General features: G+C 40.4%; 2 long non-coding RNA genes across 6 annotated transcripts in view; both read left to right on the top strand.

Moving 5' to 3' along the window:
* The window catches only part of LOC120407263, a 234434-nt gene that overhangs the window by 161074 nt on the left and 50567 nt on the right, over positions 1-22793 (top strand). The gene's annotated exons all lie outside the window — the stretch shown is intronic.
* On the top strand, positions 9897-11276 carry LOC120407266. The gene is made up of 3 exons (XR_005599871.1): positions 9897-10040; positions 10238-10424; positions 11224-11276. It is a non-coding gene; the product is annotated as an uncharacterized LOC120407266 (long non-coding RNA).

Raw genomic sequence — 22793 nt, 5'->3', positions numbered from 1 at the left:
TTCCATCAAGAGAGCCCAAAGCAGACTCACTGCTCTACTAAGCTGCTTTGTGAATTCCTTTGTTCAGTGTGGAAGACCAGGCTTTTGACCTCTGTGCTAGAACGGCTACATAATATGAGAACATTAGGATCAATAATATAGGTCAAATAGTAGAAAGCACACATGGGCTGGCTAATCTTAACATTCATTTAATTTCTGGTTGCTTAATTAAAAATACACTCTTAGCCATTTTTTGTACCTCTTGTTTTATTAATCAAAGTAGTTAAATTAGAAATTACTAAATGTTTTTTCATGATCATGTTTACATGAATTTAATATAGTGTATGAAAACTTGCCAAGTAGTCATGATTCGAATTGTACTAGATGAGTCTTATCACAGAGTGGTAAAATAAGTGAAATTCTCTCCTCATCCAGAGTGATCATTTTGGTTCCAATATGGTTCAGTGGTTCCTTAATACAAGTCCTTTGTTTTGTCAATCAAGTTTTATATCAGCCACAAATTATGAGATGGTCAGTGGTAGTGCAACCAAAACTATATCTGAAGTTTAGAAATGTAGGCAATGTATTGAAATTCCAATTCAAACCTGGAATCCCCATAGCAAAGCCACTTTCTTTCACTCATGAATTTAGGAATAGTACACTTACTCCAAGTATATCATTATGTATCATTTATATTACAATATCGCCTAGAGGCTCCAGCTGAGATTGGGCCCTATTGTGCTAGGCATGATACAAACATGTAGTAAGAGTTGGTCTCCGTTCAGAAGAGATTACTCTAGACATTTCGCCGCCCCAAACACAGCGGCATGCCACGGAAGGCACTATGCTGGCCGCCGGGAGGGCGGCAGGCATAGCGCCCCCCGCGGCATGCCGCCCCAAGCACATGCTTGGCGTGCTGGGGCCTGGTGCCGCCCCTGCTCTAAATAATCAAGACAAAGGATAGGAGGGGAAACAAAGGTACAGATTGGTGAAGTGACTTACCCAAGGTGACACAGAAGGTCATTGGCAGGGCTGGAAATAGAACCTAGGTCATATGTGCTTCATGATTCAAAAATACTTCTAATTTATCTTGGAATTCACCAGAGGGTGTATTGTTAGTAATTTGTTACCCTAATCTTAGAATAACATAAGTGCTTATAGTAAACTATCTAATGTTAAAACAAAGGTGAATTCTTTATCTTCTAACTTATCATTCATACTGTGGCCAGACAATAGTCCAGTTTAGGGTGAAAGATCCCTATTTGTTACAATGCGGAACTCCTTGTCACAAGATATCTTTGAGGCTAAGCGTTTAGCAGGATTTTTAAAAAGGAACAGACATTTATATGGATGAGTAGAATATCCAGAATTGTTACCTTATGTATTTTTTAAAAAAAGAGCAAAATCTAAAAAACAAAACAACCCTCTGCCCCCGCAAAAAAAAACCCTCTCCCACCCTAGCTTTGGAAGGGATATAAACCCTCAAGCATTGGGACAAAACCTAACCGTTATGGTTAGAAGGAAACTTTCCTCAGTGGCCCCGAACTGCTCACTTCCATAGTTCTTCCTCAGAAGTAGCAGGTAGAGGCTGCCATCTGCATAGGATACTTGGTATCTCCTCCTGACGAGAGGATGAACTACACTTATGACATCACTTTCCATAAGTCCAATGAGAGAAGATGATATAAGTTATCAGAACTAATCCATCTTTTTGTGTGAGCCTTAGTATGTCTTTTTGGACACTTGTATCTCTGGCCATCTCCAAAGACTCCCTTTTCAGTAACACCTTCCTGTGTTTTTTTTTTTTTTATGCACAGATGACACATGACCAAAGCAGTTTTCTTCTTCTTATCACTATTTATTTCTCTTGTAGGAATCTATTTATAATCAAGACTCCGCTTTTCCTTTGAAATGGCAGAAGTTTGTGTTTGTCTGTAGTCCCATTTTGGTCTTTTTAACAAAAAATCCAGGACCCATAGCCATCCCTCTTCTAGTTTGCTTGGAAGAGGTGAAGTTATCCCCACAATTTACATACCAGTTACATGAAATCAGAGACAAAAAAGGATTTTTTTTCGGTTCCACAAACAAACTGTCATTCATGGCTTGACTGCTGCGGGGAGGGCGTGTGGAGAAATAAGATTTTCTTACTTTGGTCCAGATCCTGAAGTCCTCGTCAATTCTGATAGTCCTTACTCAGGCAAAGCTCCCATTGACCTGAACAAGTTTCCGCCTAGTTCTTACTCAAGTAAAAGTCCAGGATTCTAGCCATTTATATGCAGGTGCTTATATTCATTTCTCACATTGGACATTTTCTGTGCCATGAAAGACAATACCTCTAGGGCCAATGTCTTTTCCTGTCCATCTCCATGCTCTTCTTCATATTTCAAATAATTTTTTGCCAAGCTATGTCATGTGTCCTAGGGCTATACAAGAGCCTTTTGATAGAAGTTCTGTATACACCCACCCCAATATTCTCTCATAGCCAGACGGTTTACTTATAGAAAAAAGATCTAAACTGAATGTCAGGGAATTTCTTTATGGTAAAATACTGACTATTTAAATTGATATTGATGGCAATAATAGTGGCATAGCAAAGTGACAGTGGCTTACCCTTGTGCAGTCATTTCCGATCTATGTGACAAAGATACGCTCTGCTTGAAGATGGAACAATGCTTACAACTTGACAAGCAGGTAGTGAGAGAAAAAAGGCCGACTTCATCAGGTGCACTTACTGAGTGCAAACCACCAACACACTATCAAATGCCAACACCACTTATGGTCTAGTACTAAGCATGTCTTAAATCTTAAATGTTTAAACATTCCAAGATCTCTCTCTGGTACATTCAGTCACACAGTGTTTTCTTGGGTGCTGTTACAGTTGTGTGGGTGGTTGGCTGGTGAGGGAAATGCATAATCTATGCAACAAACAAAAGCCTTTTATAAAATGCTATTTGATTCCTCAGATATGAAGGAGAGCTACTTAGCTCTTAATTTGTATGTATATTGTACTGTATGTGTACAAAGAGAAGGGGAAAGGAAAGGACTGGTCAAAAAGGTTGGAGACAAATATTGTGAAATGGAAAACTTCACTATGGAAACCCCTTTGGAGAAGGATCTACTGAGTTTATTTTTACTTCAGACCATTTCATTTCATTTTTAGTTTGAGAAGAGAAAATGACTCCACAAAGGTGGCAGCAATAAGAACAAAGTTTGTCGAGAGTGGGCGTGATCAATGGTGTCACTCTGAATTTGCACCTACACAACTGGGGTTTCCAACAGCCCCATATTATAAGGGAGGTCCCTCATTTAAATAAAAACATTGCCTGTCCTGTACTAAATCAGTACAGGAGGCTTGTATATCCTGTATTTCAACCAGGGTGAGTGCTTCCGCTGTGGTCCAGACCATCTCTCCAGTCCCTGAAGTCCAGGACAAAGCAGCACCCTGGCATTTCACTTAGCAAAGAGCCACTGGATGGCAAGTTGACTTGGCATGCAGTGTTGCAACACCACTCTCATTTGGCCCAATTGCCCCTGGACCTCCACTGAAATCATCACCCCTCCCTCCATGGAGCGAAGCCTCCTCTAGCTGCTGACTTCCTCCCGTCCACACCCTACACGTGGCACATAATGCTGCAACAGGTGGAGACCAGCAACTGCAATCTCTGACTTAACTACCGGCACCTGTGCAGACACTGAACAGGAGCTGCCACAGGTGAGAGACTGAGGCCTCCAGTTCTCTGCAGCACCCAAAGCTGGAGAGAGAAAGAGAGAAAACACCTTGGAAGGACACTGGGACTCCCCCAGTGACTGAAATCAAGACTGGGGACATCTGAGGTCTGTCCCATATTTTCAAAATACTGCACTGGCAACCCTATATACAACACTTGCAGGCTGAACTACTGAATCCAAAAGGGAGTATTGCCTACCATAAAGTGAGTGGTATTAAGCAGGTAATGGCTGTGCAGAACTATGCCATAAAGCTGAGCTTAGTGATGCCAACTTTCTTGATCTTTTATCTTGAGTGTTTTCCTATTTGGTGTTTTTCTTAAAGCCCCAGCTTCTGGAGGCAAGTGATTATGTGAGGATCTCCACTTTCATTTTATTTACAAAATTAACTTCTAAGCCCCATGGTTGCAGAGAAAAGCCTGAAAACACAAACATTGCGTATCTTAAAAGCTTAAAAAACACAGATGGAAATAAAAAAGATCCCCGAATCAATTATTTGGCTTAAACATGAGATTTTAACACTCTTGAATTTTTTGGGTGACCTGACTCACGATTTTTGAACACTTGCAGTTGGCGCTGTTGTGATACATGATCATTAAATAAAAGGACCTAGAGCAGTGATTCTCAAACTTTTGTATTTTGACCCCTTTCAAACAGCTCTCAGTAACATGGATGGAAATCCAGAGTAACGCTATTGATTTCAATGTTATAGTATTGATTTTTATAATAGCAGTGTAATAGTATTTATTTAAATTAATTTAATTCATGTTTGTATACGTTACCCTTCGGGCTGTTGTCAATGGCAGCAACAAGGGCTGGGTTCAATCTGTCTAGGAGTCCTTTCCCTAAATTAAATACAACTAAGGGCACATCTATACTGCAGTCATGGCGTCTCATTGCTGCTCATGTGGACCTATCTTCGCTAGCTTTAATTTAGTTTGCTCTGGTACTAGAGCAATGAAACTTTGGCAGCATGAACTTCAGCACAGGCTGTACAAGCCCACCCAGAACCCTGCATAATTATTTGGGTGGCTAGCCCAAGCTGAAACTTGCGGTGCCTTGGCTTCACTCCTCCAAAACCCCAGCTAGGTTTGGGTATGTCTACATGAGCTGCAGTCACACCGTACGATTACAGTGTAAACATACCCTGAGGTTCTGCCTCCACCTAGACCCAAAGCTCCCACTTCTTGCCCTGAGAAACTGAAAAATAACCTCTCTGATCATCTTTGCAGGCAATTTTATTCCCCACTTGCAAGCACTCGGAGTACATCTGCGCAGCCTGTGGCATCGAGCTTCCCAGACTGGGTTGACAGACTTGGGCTTCAAAGCACTGAAAATAGCTACATAGACAGTGCTTTGAAGTTGTGACTCAGGCAGGATCTCGGGCTGGGAAGGCCTCCTCTGCCCCCCCCCTCCCCCTCGACCCTCCGCCCCTTGGCCTCTTAGCCAGAGCTTGAGCCGGAGCCTCAACTTCAAAGTGCTGTCTGGTCAGCTATTTTTACAGTACTAGATTACTGACCTGGCCTTGGAGTCTTGCTGCCATGGGCTGTGTAAATACATACTCTGAGTCCTTGGGATCATGAGACTGGGTGAAGTTTTTTTGGCTGAAACTTTTTTTTTAAGCAAAAAATGCAGATTTGGTGACAAAGCGTTTTTTGCAAATTCATGTTGCTTTTGCTGAATGGTTCGTTTTTTAAAAGACACACACACACACACACACACACACACACACACACACACACACACACACACACACACCAAAATTGTGTTTTAAGTTTGTTTTGACTTTTTAAGACAAAGCCCTCCCCCCCCAAAAAAAATCTTATTTGAAATAACTTTTCATTTCAAAACTTCCTTTTTATTTTTTAAAATTTCTGAATAGTGTGAGAATGTTCAAATTTAAAACAAAGCATTTTAGTTCTGTTGATATGAAACAATTTCATTTGACCCAAAACGAATTGACTTGGTGATGAAGGATAGTCTCATGGTTAAGACAATCCAGTTTCAATCCTTGACTCTGTCACAAATTTCCTATGTGATCTAGGGCATGTCAATTAATCTTTCTGTACTTCAGTTCTTCTGACTCCTTAGTTAATAGAGGAAAAACAACTTCGGTAGTTGATTAAGTTTTCTGTGGGAAGTGGGTGGGGGAATCTGTGTGGGTACATTCACCACCCCAATATGCTGTAATTTTGCTGGAGCAAAAAGCTTGAAACAGGAAATTGTGCCTCCTCACCATATTGCTTTATAATTGTAAAACAAATTACAGGAACAAAAACTATTGGCAGATGGCATTTTAGCTTTCATTATGTGCCTTTTAAAATTGTGACATTATTCAAATAATCACTGAAGCAAAATAAACAGAACAAGATACCCAACTAAACGGAACACCAGCAAAGCAACATGTATTATTTTCAGCTTTTTGAGTTGAGCTGTGCAAATAACAATTTTTTTTTTAGTTTGCTGGAAATTCTAAGAAATTGGGGGGAAATGTTTCAAATCTGGGTTTTTTTTGTTTTTAATTTTCAGTGAAATGAGAAGTTGGGAAAAATATTTTGGGTTGAACAAAATATTTTGCTCAATCAAAAATGAAAGGTTTCATTTAGATATAGAATATACATGTGTGTATTTCAAGTTGTTTTTGTTTGTTTGTTTTTTGCATTTGAAGAATGGGTTGAAGAAAATTTCAACCCAAAGTGATTCAATAAGAACATATGAATGGCCACACTGGGGAAGACCAATGGTCCATCTAGCCCTGTATCTTGTCTTCTGACAGTGCCAGCTGCTTCAGGGTCTCCATTGTCCAGTCCTAATTTTTGGCTGTTGAAGATATAGGGACACCTGGAGTACAGGGTTTCAAACCAAAAAAGCAAAACAATTCAGCTGAAAAATGTCAACATTTTGATGATTTCAGTTTTTTCTGACACAAATGTGCAAAATACTTGGTGCCAAATATGCATTTTTCACCGGAAAACATTTTGACTGATTTTTTTTTTCCAACTTCTGTTTTCAAGGGATGGGAAACATACATATGATGATCTGAAGGAAGGTAGATGATGATTCAGTGTCTTGTCCTACTATCCTCCATTTTATTTATATGTGTAAATGATCTCTAAATATCTTCTGCACAGCTATATTGCAACTTTTCACAGCTGCAATACTAACACCCTGTTACTGAGGTTTCATTCGGATACCTGTGATTTGACTTGAAGCTAATTAATAAAATATTAGAAACAGGTATAGAATCCACCTACACATGATTTCCAACCAGCCAGCAATGATCTAGCCAAGCATTAATGTCAAATTAGTCATGTGGGTACTGCAGTACTTCTCTGTAAACTGTTGTATAACTATCAGGGCGAGATTAACGAGATTGGAAGCCCAGGGTTTGTTTTTCATAGGCCCAGTTTTTATGAACACTGTATTAATGAAAGCAAAAAGAAGTACTCATAACAATCAACAAGTCATGTATATTACTGAATAAACATGAAAATAAAACCCAAGACAATGAACAGGTTACTGTTCATACTACCTGCATAAACATAAGAGTGAGTCAAATGAAATGGTGCACCTTTAAACTGGCATTGTGTATGTTGCAAATTCAGTTATTGTTTCCTCAAATGCAGAGGTGAAAGTAAGATGGTCTGGTCCCAACCGGCTTCCCTAGGCTGGCAATTTAAAAGGTCCTGAGCTCTCTGCAGTGGCCAGAGCCCAGGGCCCTTTAAATCGCCCCTGAGCCCCAGGGCTCCCAGCTGCCTCTGCAGCTGGTAGCTCCAGGAGTAATTTAAAAGCGCTGGGGCTCCCAGCCGCAGCAGGAGCCCCAGGGCCTCTAAATCTTGATTTAAAGGCCCCACCCCTTCCAGTTGAGGACCCACCTCTTCTGGTTCAGGCCACACCTCTGCCCAGGATTCCAGCGTATCGGTAAGTCCCTTAACTTACTTTCACCCCTGCTCAAATGACAGTGTGTGAATTTCAACAAAGAGTCCTGTGGCACCTTATAGACTAACAGACATATTGGAGCATAAGCTTTCGTGTGATGCATGTGTGTGAATTAAATCCCATTGAACTGTAATGATGGTAGAAAAGAAGCTTAATGATCCTACTAAGTTGACCAAAGACAACTTTATTAAGGCAAGCTTAGAGAACAATTGGTTGGCAATGGATAAAGTCAAATAGTCTCAGTGCCATGAAAATATTCAGGAAGACATTACTCAGATCTTTGTCATGCAAAAATCCGACGATTCCGGTAGCACTGTTCTCCTGCATGTTGCAATAAATGCTGAAAATTGACAAATGGTGGTGTAAAGCTCAGATCTAGAGTGATCATTGGGGTGAGCGTTGAACGATGCCTGAGTGCACGTTTTCATCTCTTCACTTTTCAAGATTTGGCTTCCTTACATCTCTTGATCAACTACAGATAGTTCAGTGTAACACTCACTTTTTTTTAGTTCCAAACTTAGCTTGTCGAGGATAACAGAAAAGCACTCGGCCTCAAATTTCCTTCTTCCTCAACTTATAATGTCACTTTTGCCATCTGGGGAACTTTTTTGCATGCTACTCAAAATCATCAGACTGAGACCATAAGCTTGTGGCAAACTTTTGCTAGGAAGTCAGAATATTAAGGGCAACAACAAACCTGGCTTTAGAAGCTTTCCACTAGTTTTGTCAAGCCTTTCTAGTATCACATTCTATGAGATACTCATAAATGAAGTTTTCAGTTTGCACATTTTCTTGTAAAATGATTGTGCTTCCTTCTGAATTTCACTGTTTTGTTTCAAACCATGTTGAATGCCCTGGTAGTTCACTACAGTTGTTTTAAGAGATTCAGCATGACAGGACCATCTCATATCTGACAGAATTTTTGGACAAGGAAAGTTCCTTGTTCACTCTTGATAAGATTGTTGCACAGAAGCTTCCATTGCCTGAGTGATGCCACAAAAAAATCTAGTGTCTGAACAAAACTGAAAAAGTTTATGGTTTCCTGTCACAATCAGCATTGAGACACTCCAGGGGGAGAACATGGCATCTGAACCCCAGAGAATTTAAAGCTGAATCAACTGATTGTATGATTCTACTATATTCTACTATAAAAGTGGATTGAGCCAGATTGTTTATGAAAGCTGGTGACCTGCTGATTATGAATATCCTTGTGTGAGGTATATGCAGGTACCACACATGATATTGTGTGTGTCCAATAAGAGGGATCGGATGCTACAGAAACATCTCTGGGGATCTCAGGAACTGGGGTTCACTGTTACCTGCAGGGCACGGTTAAGATTGGCAGGGTCTGGAGGAGTTTGCTGGTGAAGTAGACCGATTGGTATGGTAGGGAGTGGACACAGAGTCCAATCTCCAGCAAAGCTCACTTTTGCTGAGGCAGAGAGATAACACAGTAGCTTACAGTTCCAGGATGCCCTGAGGAGGGCATCATGCTTCCATGCAGGAAGCAATGCTGCAGGTTTCAACCAAGTTTGGAGAATGAGCTCTGCATGCATCACAAAAACAGCTAGTGAGGTTAGTCTTTTTTGATCCGAGCTTCAAGACCTTCATACTTTCCAGACATGTTACTTGTATAAGCGTATGATTGATCTCTGCAGTTTTCAATAGCAATGTTGTTTGCATCTGGAAGACCAACTTGCCTGTGTGTAACTTTCAGTTGGTATAAACTCAATGAAATGCTCATGTATGCACCATATGGCACCATGTAAGCAGTAATATAAAATAACAGATTAACTGACCACCGAGCGATGTCCGGAGTTTAATCTACTATCAAACTACTATGAAACTACTATTTCACCTGTTTTGAGGTCAGTTACAGTGAATTTCAAAACCTTACATCCCATTAGCTCAACAATGAACTCATCACAGATTTTTGACAAATAAGAGGGGTTATCTTTCCCTTATGTTCCCATAACATTTAATATGCTCACTTAGAAATGGGTCAAATTCAGCAATGGCTTCCTTCCTTCCTTTAAATTCTAATCCATGTTCAACAAGAAGTTTAACTACCATCAGAATACGCTTTAAAACTTCCTTCTATAAGCTGTTTGTGTTGGAAGAAGCTGCTTCTATCTTCCTGTTGATGTGATTCTTGCCTTGTGAAGGTGCTAGCTATACAACCATGGCATTGCAGTGTTCCACACTGTTTTCATAAAAACAAGTTTTCTCTCCTGCTTTTTCCAGTCAGAAAAGCCTGGGGTTATGAAGATACTAAGACATTTCGGTGGCGAAAAGAGTTTGCACACAACAGAATGCTGCTCCTGCGGATTTAGAATATGGCCAGCAATGCCTCTGGCAACTCTCCCCTTTTGGTAGTTTTCATTGGAAAAGAAGAGGTGAGAGATACCATTTCTGGTTTTAGTATTCAGGTGTTATAAATGTGTCATAGTGATTCTGAAATTAGAGCAGACCTTTCTTGATACACTGTGTGTGAAACTCCTCTGTTATCAAAGAAGGCCATTTAGTCAAAGCTTGTCTAATGCTAACGACATTATCTTCTTTATCATAACTATTCTCTCCACCTTTTGTACAGACAGATGGTAGGAGAAGTGGGCTGTCTCTTTCATCATTACTTTGGTCCTGGATTTCACGGCTGCTTGCCTTTTCTCCTGCCCTCTCCTGAGGGAACAAGTTCATATTCATATCTTCACTTTGATTATCATTTCCTGAGAAAGACCTCTTTGGAAGATGATTTCTGAAGCAGTACTAGCAGAGAAACAGTAAGTTTGGGTAACTTGCTTACTCTTTTCTCTCCTCCAATTAAAAATTGTCACCCGTACATCTTGTTGAAGTGAGGTTAAAACAATGATAAAGAAATACTATGCAGTGCTGTCATTAGAAGCCAGTGACCGGTGATTAGCACCACCCATTCACACTCCCGTTGTCAGCACCTGAAAAGCTGAAAAAAATTAATTTAAACTTTAACGGTGAAAGCTTAAGAAACTTGGTCAAAATCAGTGTCCACGGGGACATTATTTTTTTGTTTCTTTTCTTTTTAGCATTAGCATGAATATGATTAAAAAAATCTCCATTTTATATAGTTCCCTTTTCATGAAGTGGAGGCGCTCCCAGGAAATCAGAGATCCAGGGCTGCAGCCTCTAAGCTCCATCCCCCATCCGTGCCCCCCCCCCCCGCCACTGTTTTGATCAAGCACTGAACTACACTCATAGGTGAGGATGCTAATGTTCAGTTTACTGTTCCTTCACTGGCAGTGGCTTTAGGGTTAATCATTATCTTCTGCTCCTTTACAGAGAAATTTAAGTGGTGTCTTTTTTGCAAGGGCACTTTTTTTCTATGACTTTTAACATCTTCTGGATCCTGTTTAAATCTAATCTATACATATGCTTGCAGCAGGTTGGCAATACTAATGATTTAGTTTTAGTAGAATCTGGAAGTTTGGTTCACTTATTCATTGTAGCTTCTGAGTATAGAAGGATATCCTAATGCTGAAATGTAACCCATCCATCAGAGGTCACTAAAAGGTCATCAGGAATTTGTATCTAATTTCGCCCATTCAGGTATTTGCAGGCATATCAGGAGGTAACAAAAAGAAAAGCTAAGTTAGGAAGAGAGAACATCATCATGGATATATTTTGGAGAAAGAAAGTCATCCAAGGTTGTTAGTTCTGTATATTGGATTTTATGCAAGGTGGTCAAAAGAGCTACAGACACCAATATAAATAATTACCTCCTCTCCAATGGAGTCCTGCTTTCAAGTAGTATAACTAGATAGATGATATGTTGCTGGGTTTGTAGGTAAGTAAAGTCTCATCAGGTTTGCTTTGGATGTAAAGTCTTTTACACAGTTCAGAGCCCATCTGTGTTCTCACAAAATTCTCTGCTTAAGTAAAGTAAAGGCATCTTCATCTTTCTAGGGCCTGATCCAAAGTCCATTGAAGTTGATGGAAAGACTCCCATAGTTTTCAGTGGGTTTGGACTGGGCCTCTAATCAGCAGGACAGTGTTACCAAACAGATCTGTCTGAGACCTGAGGAGTTGGTCAACATGCTTCCTTTGTTTCTGATTTTTTTAATAAATGGGTTCTCCACTTGAGTCATGACTCCCAGAGAAGGGGGAGACAAGCAGGTGTCTGAGGATCACAAGCAGCCTTCTCATCCCATAGGTTCCAGGTAGAAAGGAGGGGGATCCTAGTACAGAAAATGGGGTCATGGCATGGAAAGGATTGAGAACCCCTGTTTCCAGCTTTTGCTTATTACTATATACTAAAGGAAATCTGGTAATTTTCAGCTAAAATCCTGTGATGAAATCCTGGTCCCATTGAAGTCAGTGGGAATTTTCCCATGACTTCACAGGGGACAGGATTTCACCCCTGAGCTTTTACATATTTATGGTGCTAGTATTATCTGTAATTGAAGGATCAAATATTATTTTAAAGTATGCCTAAAAATAAAGGTCCATATTCAGTTTTGTAGCAACTGATGAAAATTGTGTATAAATAGCTTAAATATAAACCAAATTTTGTCATCCCATTTTCTTCTTTCTCCCATCGCAATATTTCTTTTTAACTGCAGTAGCTTTGTCGTCATTGTTTTATGGAAACCAAGTTGTATATGGCATCTCTTGCCATCCTAAATGCAAATATACTGTTGTTAGAAGTTGTAAAGCCATCGGAAAATGTTTTTTGCCTGCCTGCTCTGCTGTAGCTTGTTACTTTGATAGAATGACAGTATTACTTGCAAATATGTGCTTTTGCATCACATATTTGCATTAGACTCTGACTTTTAAAGGAAAAATATTATAGTGTGTGGTGTTCAAGAATAACATTGTTTAGTTTTAGAAAGAATACAGTGGGGAGGGATCTCTCAAATCTATTTTCAAGTCTATTTTTGAGGGAATTCTTTTCTTTGTGGCGCTAGTGTTACAGAACTCTAATTTTCTTATCTGTTGGAATAATTTAGAATGTTTGGGGGAAAGTATTAGATAAGGATGCAATGAAAAAATAGTGTAGAAATATGCATTTGTTTAAATTTAATATCCATACATACACAGTCTTTAAAAACATCTGTTGGTCTTTGTTTTGCGATTGAAAGCAATTGTCCTAGCCTCAGCTGCAGCTACGGTGATGTAGGTCCTAATCCAACTCTCATTAAAGTCAATTGAAAAGCTCCCAATGACATAATTTGCAGGGCGGGGTGGTGTGGGTGGATCATTACTAGAAGAGTGTGTACTACCCTGAGCAGTTCCATTGCCTCCAGTCAGACTGCTGGGGGGCATAAGCACTATGCGTAGCGGAAAATGTTTGCAGGACTGAGCCTTCGGTGTTCTTTCACTTATTTCAATAAGCCATTTTGTCTTAATAAAAATTATATTGATGGTTATCTCCTTGCTTTATTTGTAATCCCAGTGTTGAAACAGGAAACAGAATCCAAATCCTGTTCTTATTCACACCAGATGCAGTACATGGGTTTTCTTACACTTCAATTCCTTTAATTTGATAGGAGCCCCAGCCTCCTGATGGAAGTGAGGTATGGGGCAGAGGAGGTGCCCCTTACTGTGCCAGAAATGAAGTAGATCTCACTTTCTGCCTGGTTAGACAGGGAACCTAGAAGAATGGCAGGTGATTAATGAAAGATGTGTGTAGGGAAGGGGTTCAGGTGTCTCAAACAGGGAATTCTTGCAGTAAAGAGTCATCTTAGTGTCTTCAGATGCAAGATGGCTACTCTTTGAGGCAGCTGTTTTCTGTTTTGGGGGGAGAAAGACTTTGATGATTCAAAATGGGAGGAAGTGCTCTTAGGTGTGGCTTAGGTGTCTGAATTTGGGAGGAACTCAGTGAGGAAGAGCCTTGGTTCTCCAAATCAGGGAACTTTGCAGATGGCCTCTTCATCTCAGATCAAATGGGAAGCCCTATTTTGAAGGGCTGGGAGTGGGCCTATGCTTCTCAACTGATACTTCTCTCCTCCCATTAACCATCAGCCTCCCCAAACGACATTTCCTGGAGTACAGCTTGCCACTTTGGAGCAAAAGAAGAAAACAACAGACAGGTGTCTGTGTTAGATGGAAGATCTGGTTTTTGCTCCCCTATAGTATATGAAAAACAAATCTGCTGATGCACAGTGCTGGCCTATTCAAACCAGGTTCATGATTTATCCAGTTTAGCATGTGGTGGTTAGCATTGCAGCTATCTCACCCTTCCCCAGTTAACGTTTGAAGCACCAATTCTCAGAGGGCAACGTGACACAGCAAATCAGATGTCTGCCAAGTCCAAAGTAAGTTTGCTTTGATTTTTTTTTCCTCCAAAGCTTTGCAAATCAAATTAATGTTTTGTGGACATTTTCCTCCTGTCTCTGAAGCCATTATGAACATGAGCAGTAGGAAGCTGTCATGTACATTTCAGTTTTCCAGTCCAAAAGGATGAGCCCCCAATTAACATTTCAGAACATAATCAAACAAAAAAGAAAGAGAAACTTTTTTCCCCAGGAGGTAACTTTCAGACTATCCTTTTTACTGCTCCTTTTTTAATCTGCACTACATGAAAAGTAAAGCTTATTAGTATGTGTTCTATATTGTTCTGCATAAGTGACTTGAATAAAACAGTGTAGTACAGTAATTAAATGCAAGCGGACATTTAAATATCATTTAATGATGGGGGATGTAAAATCAAACAGCACCTTTTTTGGGCATTGCATTGCTATACAAAACAGCTTTGCCAAAACCTTTATTTTAAGTTCAGGACCTTAACTTATCTAATTTTCTTTCAAAAACCAACAAAGGAATTTTTAAGTCTCTGGAGGAGCAATCTAAGGAAATGTTCATTGTGGTTACTTTAGGGCCCAGTCGTGCTCCTTTTGAAGTCAGTGTCAAAACTTCCATTGACTTCAATTGGAGCAGGCTCCGACTTGCTTTTACAGTTCTGGAACTGGAGAGAAGTACAAAACCTCTAGTCGAATATGGAAAAGAGCAGTACTGCTCTGTTGGAATGTGACTACATGCTGACATTTTAGATCTGTTTTGCGAAACAGAAACAACTTTAACATTTTATCTGCCAAGCTAATTTGGACCCTAAAGCAACTGTTTCTGCTGCTGCTACAAATGACTTGTGAGCCAGAAAACTCTTTTTATGTGCCATGCTCTGTACTTTATGATGTCGTCATACTTCACCCCAAAACATGCCTATGACACAATGCAAATAACAACTAGCAACATAAAATGACATTGTAACGTTGCAGCTATGTAAACATGTGCAGTTTATTTCAGAAAGTGTTTTTTTAAGTGTGGGGGGAGGGAGGGAGAGAATGTCCATCCATCCCTTTGGAGAACTTTCCCAGAAGTCCCCTCGCATGGATTTGTTTTCTCACCAGTTGTTGGTTTGTTTATTTTTGAATGTGTTTGTGAATCTACTTGATAAGCTGATAAGAAAACATGGGCCAAGCTATCCTCTGTATGTTGGGGATTGCCAGATCTATATTTCTATTTCTTCTAATGAAGGTTATAAAGTTTTGAAGCCACCCAAGAGTGTGGCCAAGATTGCAGACTGTGTGGATGGGTGGGTGGGGAGTGTGTTTGACCCTCAATCTGGAAAAGTTTTACATCTTACTTGTACAGTAGGAAAGTGAAAACTAAGTGTGACTCTCACTTGTTCATTGGCAGCATTATCTAGTGTTAGAGAGTACTCCAACAAGCTGACAAGGTGCATCTCTTGAAGGTGTGAGGGATTATTTATAACTATGAGCCAGTCAAAAGCCTAGGTTTCAGTAGTGTTCAAGAGAGGAATTTTTCACCTCTGAAATATTCAGAATTTGTGATGATTCTTCTCACAACAGAAGTTCATAATCTTTAGGTTGCATAATGGTAATCATTGCATCAAAAGAGTTAGAGCTGTGAAGCTAATAACTTTTTTGAAATAACTATGAGACTGGAACCCATGTAAGGGGTTAGCAGCTACTGTAGGCACACCCAACCTGACACTCAGTTTAGTTAATTGGTAATGAGAAGATATGCCTTTGAACTGGATATAGTGTTAACGGCAAATGCCCAAGGCCTTGTGTTTAAGATGAATGGTTGATAATATCCGAATTTGTGTGGACTTTTTCTGCTGTACAGCAGTGAAGATCATATGTTGGGAGAAGAGGCCAGGCACTTTGGGAATTGGAGCGTCCAAAATCAGTGTTTGGGGAGAGAAGCAGTCAAGGAAAATATCAGAGCTGTTCTATAGAGAACTGAGTTATAAGTGGCATATTAATTTTGCCATCTAATATAACTGTCCAGGAGTATGCATATTTGTATCTAGATTAGACAAGAATACGGTATTTCTCTCCCAACAAGGAAACAACACATTCTGGAATCCAGCTGTACCAGACTACTTGGAGGCCACAGTAGACTCTTTATTTGGGATTGGTCTTGAAAACCACTAATAGGTTGTACCCTAAGTTCCCTCTAAGCTGCGTGGCTGTGCTGCAGCCTATTAAGTGCAGCGCAGGTACTCAGGGCTGCAGCAGGGAGAGATGCCTCTCTCCTAGCCCTGGATCCGCTGTGGCTGGGGGAGAGGTGCCCCTCTCCCCCAGCCCAGGCTCTACTGCAGGGGGAGAGAGCTGTGAGGAGTCCTCCCTCCCCGCCATAGCCCCGGGCCGGGGCAGCCTGCAATCCAAACCCCTCATCTCTGGCCCCACCCCAGAGCCCCCCTCCCCCGCTTGTACACCAATCTTCTGCTCCAGCCCTGAGCCCCCTCCTGCACCCTGGACCCATCATGCCTGGCCCCAGCCCACACCCCCAGCCAAAGCCCTCACCCTGCCACACTCCAAACCCTTGGCCCCACCCCCACCACATTAATTTTGTTATGTTCACCAATATGGAGGTGATGTGTCACACGTCACCTCCATGTTGTTACACATAACAAAATTCATTCCGCACATGAGTGGGGAAAAATTAGAGGGAACACAACTTGTACCTACTATAGAATCTTGCAGCACAACTGCTAAAGATTCCATGCACGAGAGCCCATGAACTTCATATCCCATTCCAATTTTTGCATTTCAATTACCTTAGTCCCTAGAATGTTATCCAGCAAGTGCACTATCCACCTAACTATTCATAATGTAGATAAAGCCTTAATAGGACCACTCTCTATCTGAGGGGCTGTCTGTTACCCTATTTAGAGCAATTCCTATCAACACAGATAGAGGTATTGACCATCCTACAGCATACTCATGGGAAGGTGCTTTTCTAGTTTGTATGTGTAGAAGTGGGATGTGTGAGGTGGTGGTGTATTTTTTTTCACCCTGTACCAGAGTTATTAGACTCCAGCCTTTGGACATGAAGTGTGGTATACATAAAAATGCATTGTTATTTTCATCTTATTTATATTTGCAGTGCCATAAGAGTTTATGGCAACTACAAACACGGGTTTATAACCTAAAGACCCGACTCTGATGATATTAAATTGAAAGGTGGCAGAAATACTTCATATAACACACAAGGGAGGAATGAAGTTTTCACAAGTTAAGATCAGGGTAGTTGGTTGATTTTTTTGCAGTGTACACATGTCAGCGCCACTTTTTCGCCACTTTTTAAAATGTAATTTTGTTTTTAAATGTCTTTTTCCCTATCATTTTGCGGGAGGGTGGCAGGATGTATCCACTGAAAGAAGAGGATTTTAAGCAGGGGTTTGATGCAGAGGGAGCTCACATGGCCTACGGGATTGGGGAAGTTTGTTTAACATGAATTGTGGGAGAAAAGAGCAGAGGCAATAGATGGCAAAAGAATATAAGAGTAAAAGGTAGTCGAGCTGTGCAGAGTGCAGGGCTCAGAAGGGCTAAATTCTACTCCCAGTGACACCCACACATCCCCCTTGAATACACATCAATATTATTGAGAGTAGAATTTCTCTATTATGAACAATGCACAGAGAAGCAGCAGCCCACACACAGTCATCATATAGCACAATTGTATGGCTATAATTTTTTGAGAGCATAGTCTGTAACTTTCCATTGAAAAAAGTACGAGCATGAGGGAAAAAAAAGTTTGCAGTTTGTGTTGAATGTTGTTTAACTCCTAATTCAAATAGACCTGTAGAAGCAGCAAAGAATCCTGTGATACCTTATAGACTAACAGACGTTTTGCAGCATGAGCTTTCGTGGGTGAATACCCACATGCTGCAAAACATCTGTTAGTCTATAAGGTGCCACAGGATTCTTTGCTGCTTCTACAGAACCAGACTAACACAGCTACCCCTCTGATACTCAAATAGACCTGTTTTTCTCCTTGTTTTCACCAGATTTAAATGCATTTTGTATTAGCATTAATTAAATGAGTAAGCATGCAATACCTTTAGCAATGCATTGTTTCAAAGGAAAATCAGCAAAAGTGCAAGAGACCATCACCTTCAACACTTTGACTTTTAAAAGTAAACATGAAGTCAAGGGAATACATTTTTATTTTGTTGTTATGGAGATTTAGTTTGATAGGGTCACAAAAAAAGCTGAACAATCCCCATGAGCCTCTTCTGAGTTTCCAAAGAAGTTGTATCAGGCAAAATGGGTCTTTGCTTTAAGATTTGTGTTCAAATTAATTTACATCAATAGAAACATGGCAATAAACAATCAGACCACTAGAGCCATAAGGTCCCAAGCTGGAGTCTCGGTTGTAATGTCCCTCAAGAGCATTAGGCGTGATGCCAACTTGGATCCACTCTACGTTGTAACTCTAAAGACACATCAAGAATATTAATCAAAACATTAGAAAGGCATGTGCTCTGAGTTTGTGACTTAGCTAAATTCTGTCAAACGGGTTCAAAGCCTCCTCCTTTCTCAGTACTTTTCATGTCATCAGGATTAATTTTAAGTCAATACGTTCACGGAAAATATAGTGCACATTTAAAACAAAAGCAGCATTTGAAACTCACACACATTTACAAATATTCCATCTTGGAATAAAAATAAACCATGTAATAATAGCTGCTATCTGCTGTGGTTCCGCTTGTCATTTTAATTATTGGCAAAGAGTGCTGTGGCACTTTATAGACTAACAAACGTATTGGAGCATGAGCTTTCGTGGGTGAATGCCCACTTCGTCGGATGCATGTGATTATTATTTAATTATTGTAACTGACGTGCATGGCTGCCTCATTGCAAGGTACTATTGAAATCTAGAAGTTTAAAAAAAAGTCTCTTTAAATACTATTGAGTTCTTCATAAGTCTGATGGAACCTCTCACTCAAAGGCCCATGTACATTATACTGTCACTGATTCACCCTATAATGTGCCATATGAACAGAGATTCTCTATTTTCCATCTGAGAGGATCCAATACCTAATGCACAGTAAGTAGGCCTCACAATACCCACTATGAGATTGGGGTGGCGTGGATAGATCACTTTATACTCTAGGAGTGGGAATAGTTTGCTTCATTTTGATAGCATTATTTCTTGTATATGCAGGGAACAGCAGGTTTACTCTGTGAATGGCTGACTTTGGTTGTATGTCTACACAGCAACTAGACACCTGCAGCTGGCCCATGCAGCGGGCACAGGCCAGCCGTGGGTTTCTTCACTGTGTACCCATACTGTAAGAGTACACCAGAGACACTGTACCTCAGGCAGATGCTCAGAGTTTCTCTCTGAATCTTGGCACATGTTTGGAGTCAAGTGACCACATGTAAGAGGGCAAACCTTGCCCTCTTCACTTAACTGACCAGCGGATTCAGCTGCATCTCCACAGTCTTATGTTTGCCGCTGTTATCCTTAGTATTTACTTCCTTACATCTTTCATTGAGGGGAAGGCTGATGCCAGATAAGCCTTTTTTGTCTATAGTGGCTAATTGGGCCAATGTGTGACGGCTGCAGAGAGATATACTTCTATGATTATTAGATTTAAAAATGCAGATATACAGTTCTGCAGTGCTTTTGAAATTTTAATCCACATTTTAACAGCTTCCTTTCTTCCTGATGAGTATCAGAGATACTGGAATGAAAACCTGAGAAGGAGAAAGTGAGAAGGCGGTATTTTAAAAATGTATTTGTTTTAATGTACCCAACGGCAGTAGTTCTCAAAGCATGGCCTGAGATTCAAGGGCCACCGGTGGTCCATATAGCATTTGTTGGTGGTTCACAGGGATCTGGCCTGGTTACATGATACTATCTCCTTATTTCCAGCTGGTAAATCATATTTAAAAGACCACTAAAAATATGTTGCATTATTTCCTAACACAACTTTCCCCCATAAGTAATTGCTGTAGTTGCTACTGGGATATCGTGATCATGTAAAAAGCAAGAGAGAAGGTTCAGGCCATTAGAAATCAGAGAGGAGTTGTTCCATGAGATAATCTCTCTTAAGATGTGGCCTGCACTTGTTAAAAGGTTGAGAACCCCTTCACTATGGTTTCAAGACAAGTGAAAAACCTATCTGGATAGCTGGCATTGTCTAGAATTGGCTTTGCTAAGCCTCATTGGTCAGATTTATTTCAGGAAAGTGGTAATCAGGGGATGGTTTTGTCCCCGTCTTCTCCCATTCAAACATTCCAGTTTCAAGTTTGGTGGAGATAGGTTTGGAGAAACAGTTCCAATTTGGGACCATATCTATTCTGAAAAGAGAGGGGCAGAACTGGAGGACTGGATTTAGTTCAGCAAAATCTCCGCAGTTAGATTTGCTTTGTAGAAGTAAATCCAGGGTAGATTGTATCTGGTTCTCATTTTATCTGAAAGCTTCAAATTTCAGGGGGAAAGGGTAGGAGTCAGATAATTGGTTCTTGTTTTGGTCCTGGCCCATCACTATTTTTTATTGGCTCTGAATAGAAGTGCATAGGTAAAAGTTAGTTCTGCACTTGCCACATCAAAGAAGAATAGAAGCTGAATATACTAGTCATGATATAAACAGATCTTGTACAATCCACAGGGGCAGCAATCCACAGTTGAACCATCTCTTTCATTGTAGAGCTCTCTGACTTTATAAATGAAACGTGGCTTGCAAGTAATCAAGTAAATGAAAATCTAACCATTCCCTATCAAGGTGTAATACTGGCCTTGCATTCTTTGCTATGGGATGTAGCAGCAAATAATTGAAATAGTGCTTTTTAAATAGGAGACCTGGGAGGGGGAAAGAGTTTTCTCCTTCAAGTCATGTCCTAAAAAAACTCTCACTGGGTTTGATGCACTTTTTTAGCAGACATTTAAGTGGACCAAATATGCTCTAAAACTAGGCATTTGAATAATCTATAGCTAGTTTAAAACCATGGATAATTCATTACCCACATCTCTCTAGTAGTTAAACATAGCATAAGGATTACAAGTGAATTTGAATTGCTTACTGTCACTTCCACTTTACTACCTTTAGCTTTGGCCTTACTTTTTAGGCCTTCACAATTAGCATGCATGCTGTCTCTGCACAAAGCAATTTAACTCACTCAGGATGCCTGATTACCAGTTGCCTTTCTGTTGAAGGCTTCTCTGTTGATGTGGGGCTGACAGTTCCAGGTTTTTGCCTCAATGCCTCCTATATTGTGCAGGTAATCTCTTCCGACATTCCATCTATTTTAAAATAATCTGCCTCCTTGGTTTTTCATCCTTCTGTTTTGACTCCTGACAAAAGCAAATATTCCTCTGAGGGGAAGTGGGATGGTGGGGGTGGGGGGAAGGAAGCTTATTAGAAAGACTGAAAACTTTGTTTAAACTGTATGAATTAATCCCATATCGCACAAAGCAAGTGCAACAAAATTGCTTGTTGTTATCAGTCATTAAGCCTTGAAAGCTATTGTGAGAGAGAAGTGGAAAAACACATAAATAATAGAAATGCACTCCTAAATGCTGTGTGTGTTTTGTAAATCTATTATGAACCATGTTCTGGCTTCTCTGGAGCAGCCCCTCCTGTTATGCTCCTGCCAACATGGCAGCCAGAATGTCATGCCTTGTATGCTAACTAGGTGACACCCGTCACCGTACCACCTTGTAAACCCCCTGTGAGCTAGAGAAGTATTATCCCTGTTTTGCTGATGGGGAGCTGATTCTTCAAATCACTTCATCTCTCTAAGGTCATACAGCATCCACAGAAGCACTCTTTTCCTCACCTGTCTGCAGGCAGAATTCCGGGAGCTGCTGATGCAGTGCTCACCCATGTGGCCTCTTTGATCATAATGCAGGGATGTTGCATTTTTCCTGTGAAAGTCCCAAACTAAAATCAATCAAAAACAATGGATCCAAAACCATTCCTTATGACCAGAGTGTCTTCAGCATATTCGTAAATATATATATCTTTCATCAGCTGGCCTTTAGTGTTTTTATTAAATTATGTGGGTGATGGGGGATATGATAGACATCTATAAAACTATGAATGATGTGCAGAAAATGAATAGGGAACTTTTGTTTACCCCTTCACTAAACACAAGAACTATTACATTAATAGGCAGCAGGTTTAAAACAAACAAAAGGAAGTATTTCTTCAAACAACACGCAGTCAACCTGTGAAACTCGTTGCCAGGGGATGTTGTGAAGGCCAAAAGTATAACTGGATTGAAAAAAGAACTGGAAAAGTTCATGGAGCAGAGGTCCATCAATGTCTATTAGTCAAGATGGTCAGGGATGTAACCTCATGCTCTGTGTCTCCCTAAACTTCCAACTGTTAGAAGCATCTGGCACTAGCCACTGTCTGAGACTGGATATTGGGCTAGATATACCATTGGTCTGACCCAGAATGGTCATTCTTGTGATCAATATGGGTTAAATTTTTCACAGGCCGGTCAGCAAGTCATTTTCCATATAATCTCCACATCTACCTTTTGAATATGAGGAAATACAGCTTGATTTTTTTCAAAGGTTTCAGTAAATATGCTAAGGGATTTGAAGACAGCATTATAGATGTATGCTTATTTGTTTCTGCATTTCTCCCTGCGGCCATACATCTTCTGCACGCTGATTCTACACTCTGATTTTCAAAGTTGATAAAGCGCACATTTTAGATGCTCATTCTCTCCGGGTTGAATTATGCCTTGAGATATGTGAACACCACTTTTTCTGAAGTCCGTGGCTGTTGCTCATGGCAGAAGTTAGCTCTCCAAGTTGGATCACCGATTCTTCACAAAAAAGTCTTTAGTACGTAAACACTCCCTTGCAGAATGATTGGGCCTATGTGCATATGCTCATTGGAT

This window comes from Mauremys reevesii, linkage group 6 (genome assembly GCF_016161935.1).
Source record: "Mauremys reevesii isolate NIE-2019 linkage group 6, ASM1616193v1, whole genome shotgun sequence".
Classification (NCBI taxonomy): Eukaryota; Metazoa; Chordata; order Testudines; family Geoemydidae; genus Mauremys; species Mauremys reevesii.
The sequence above is the reverse complement of the archived record's forward strand: the minus strand, read 5'-3'. Positions and strand labels throughout refer to the sequence as shown.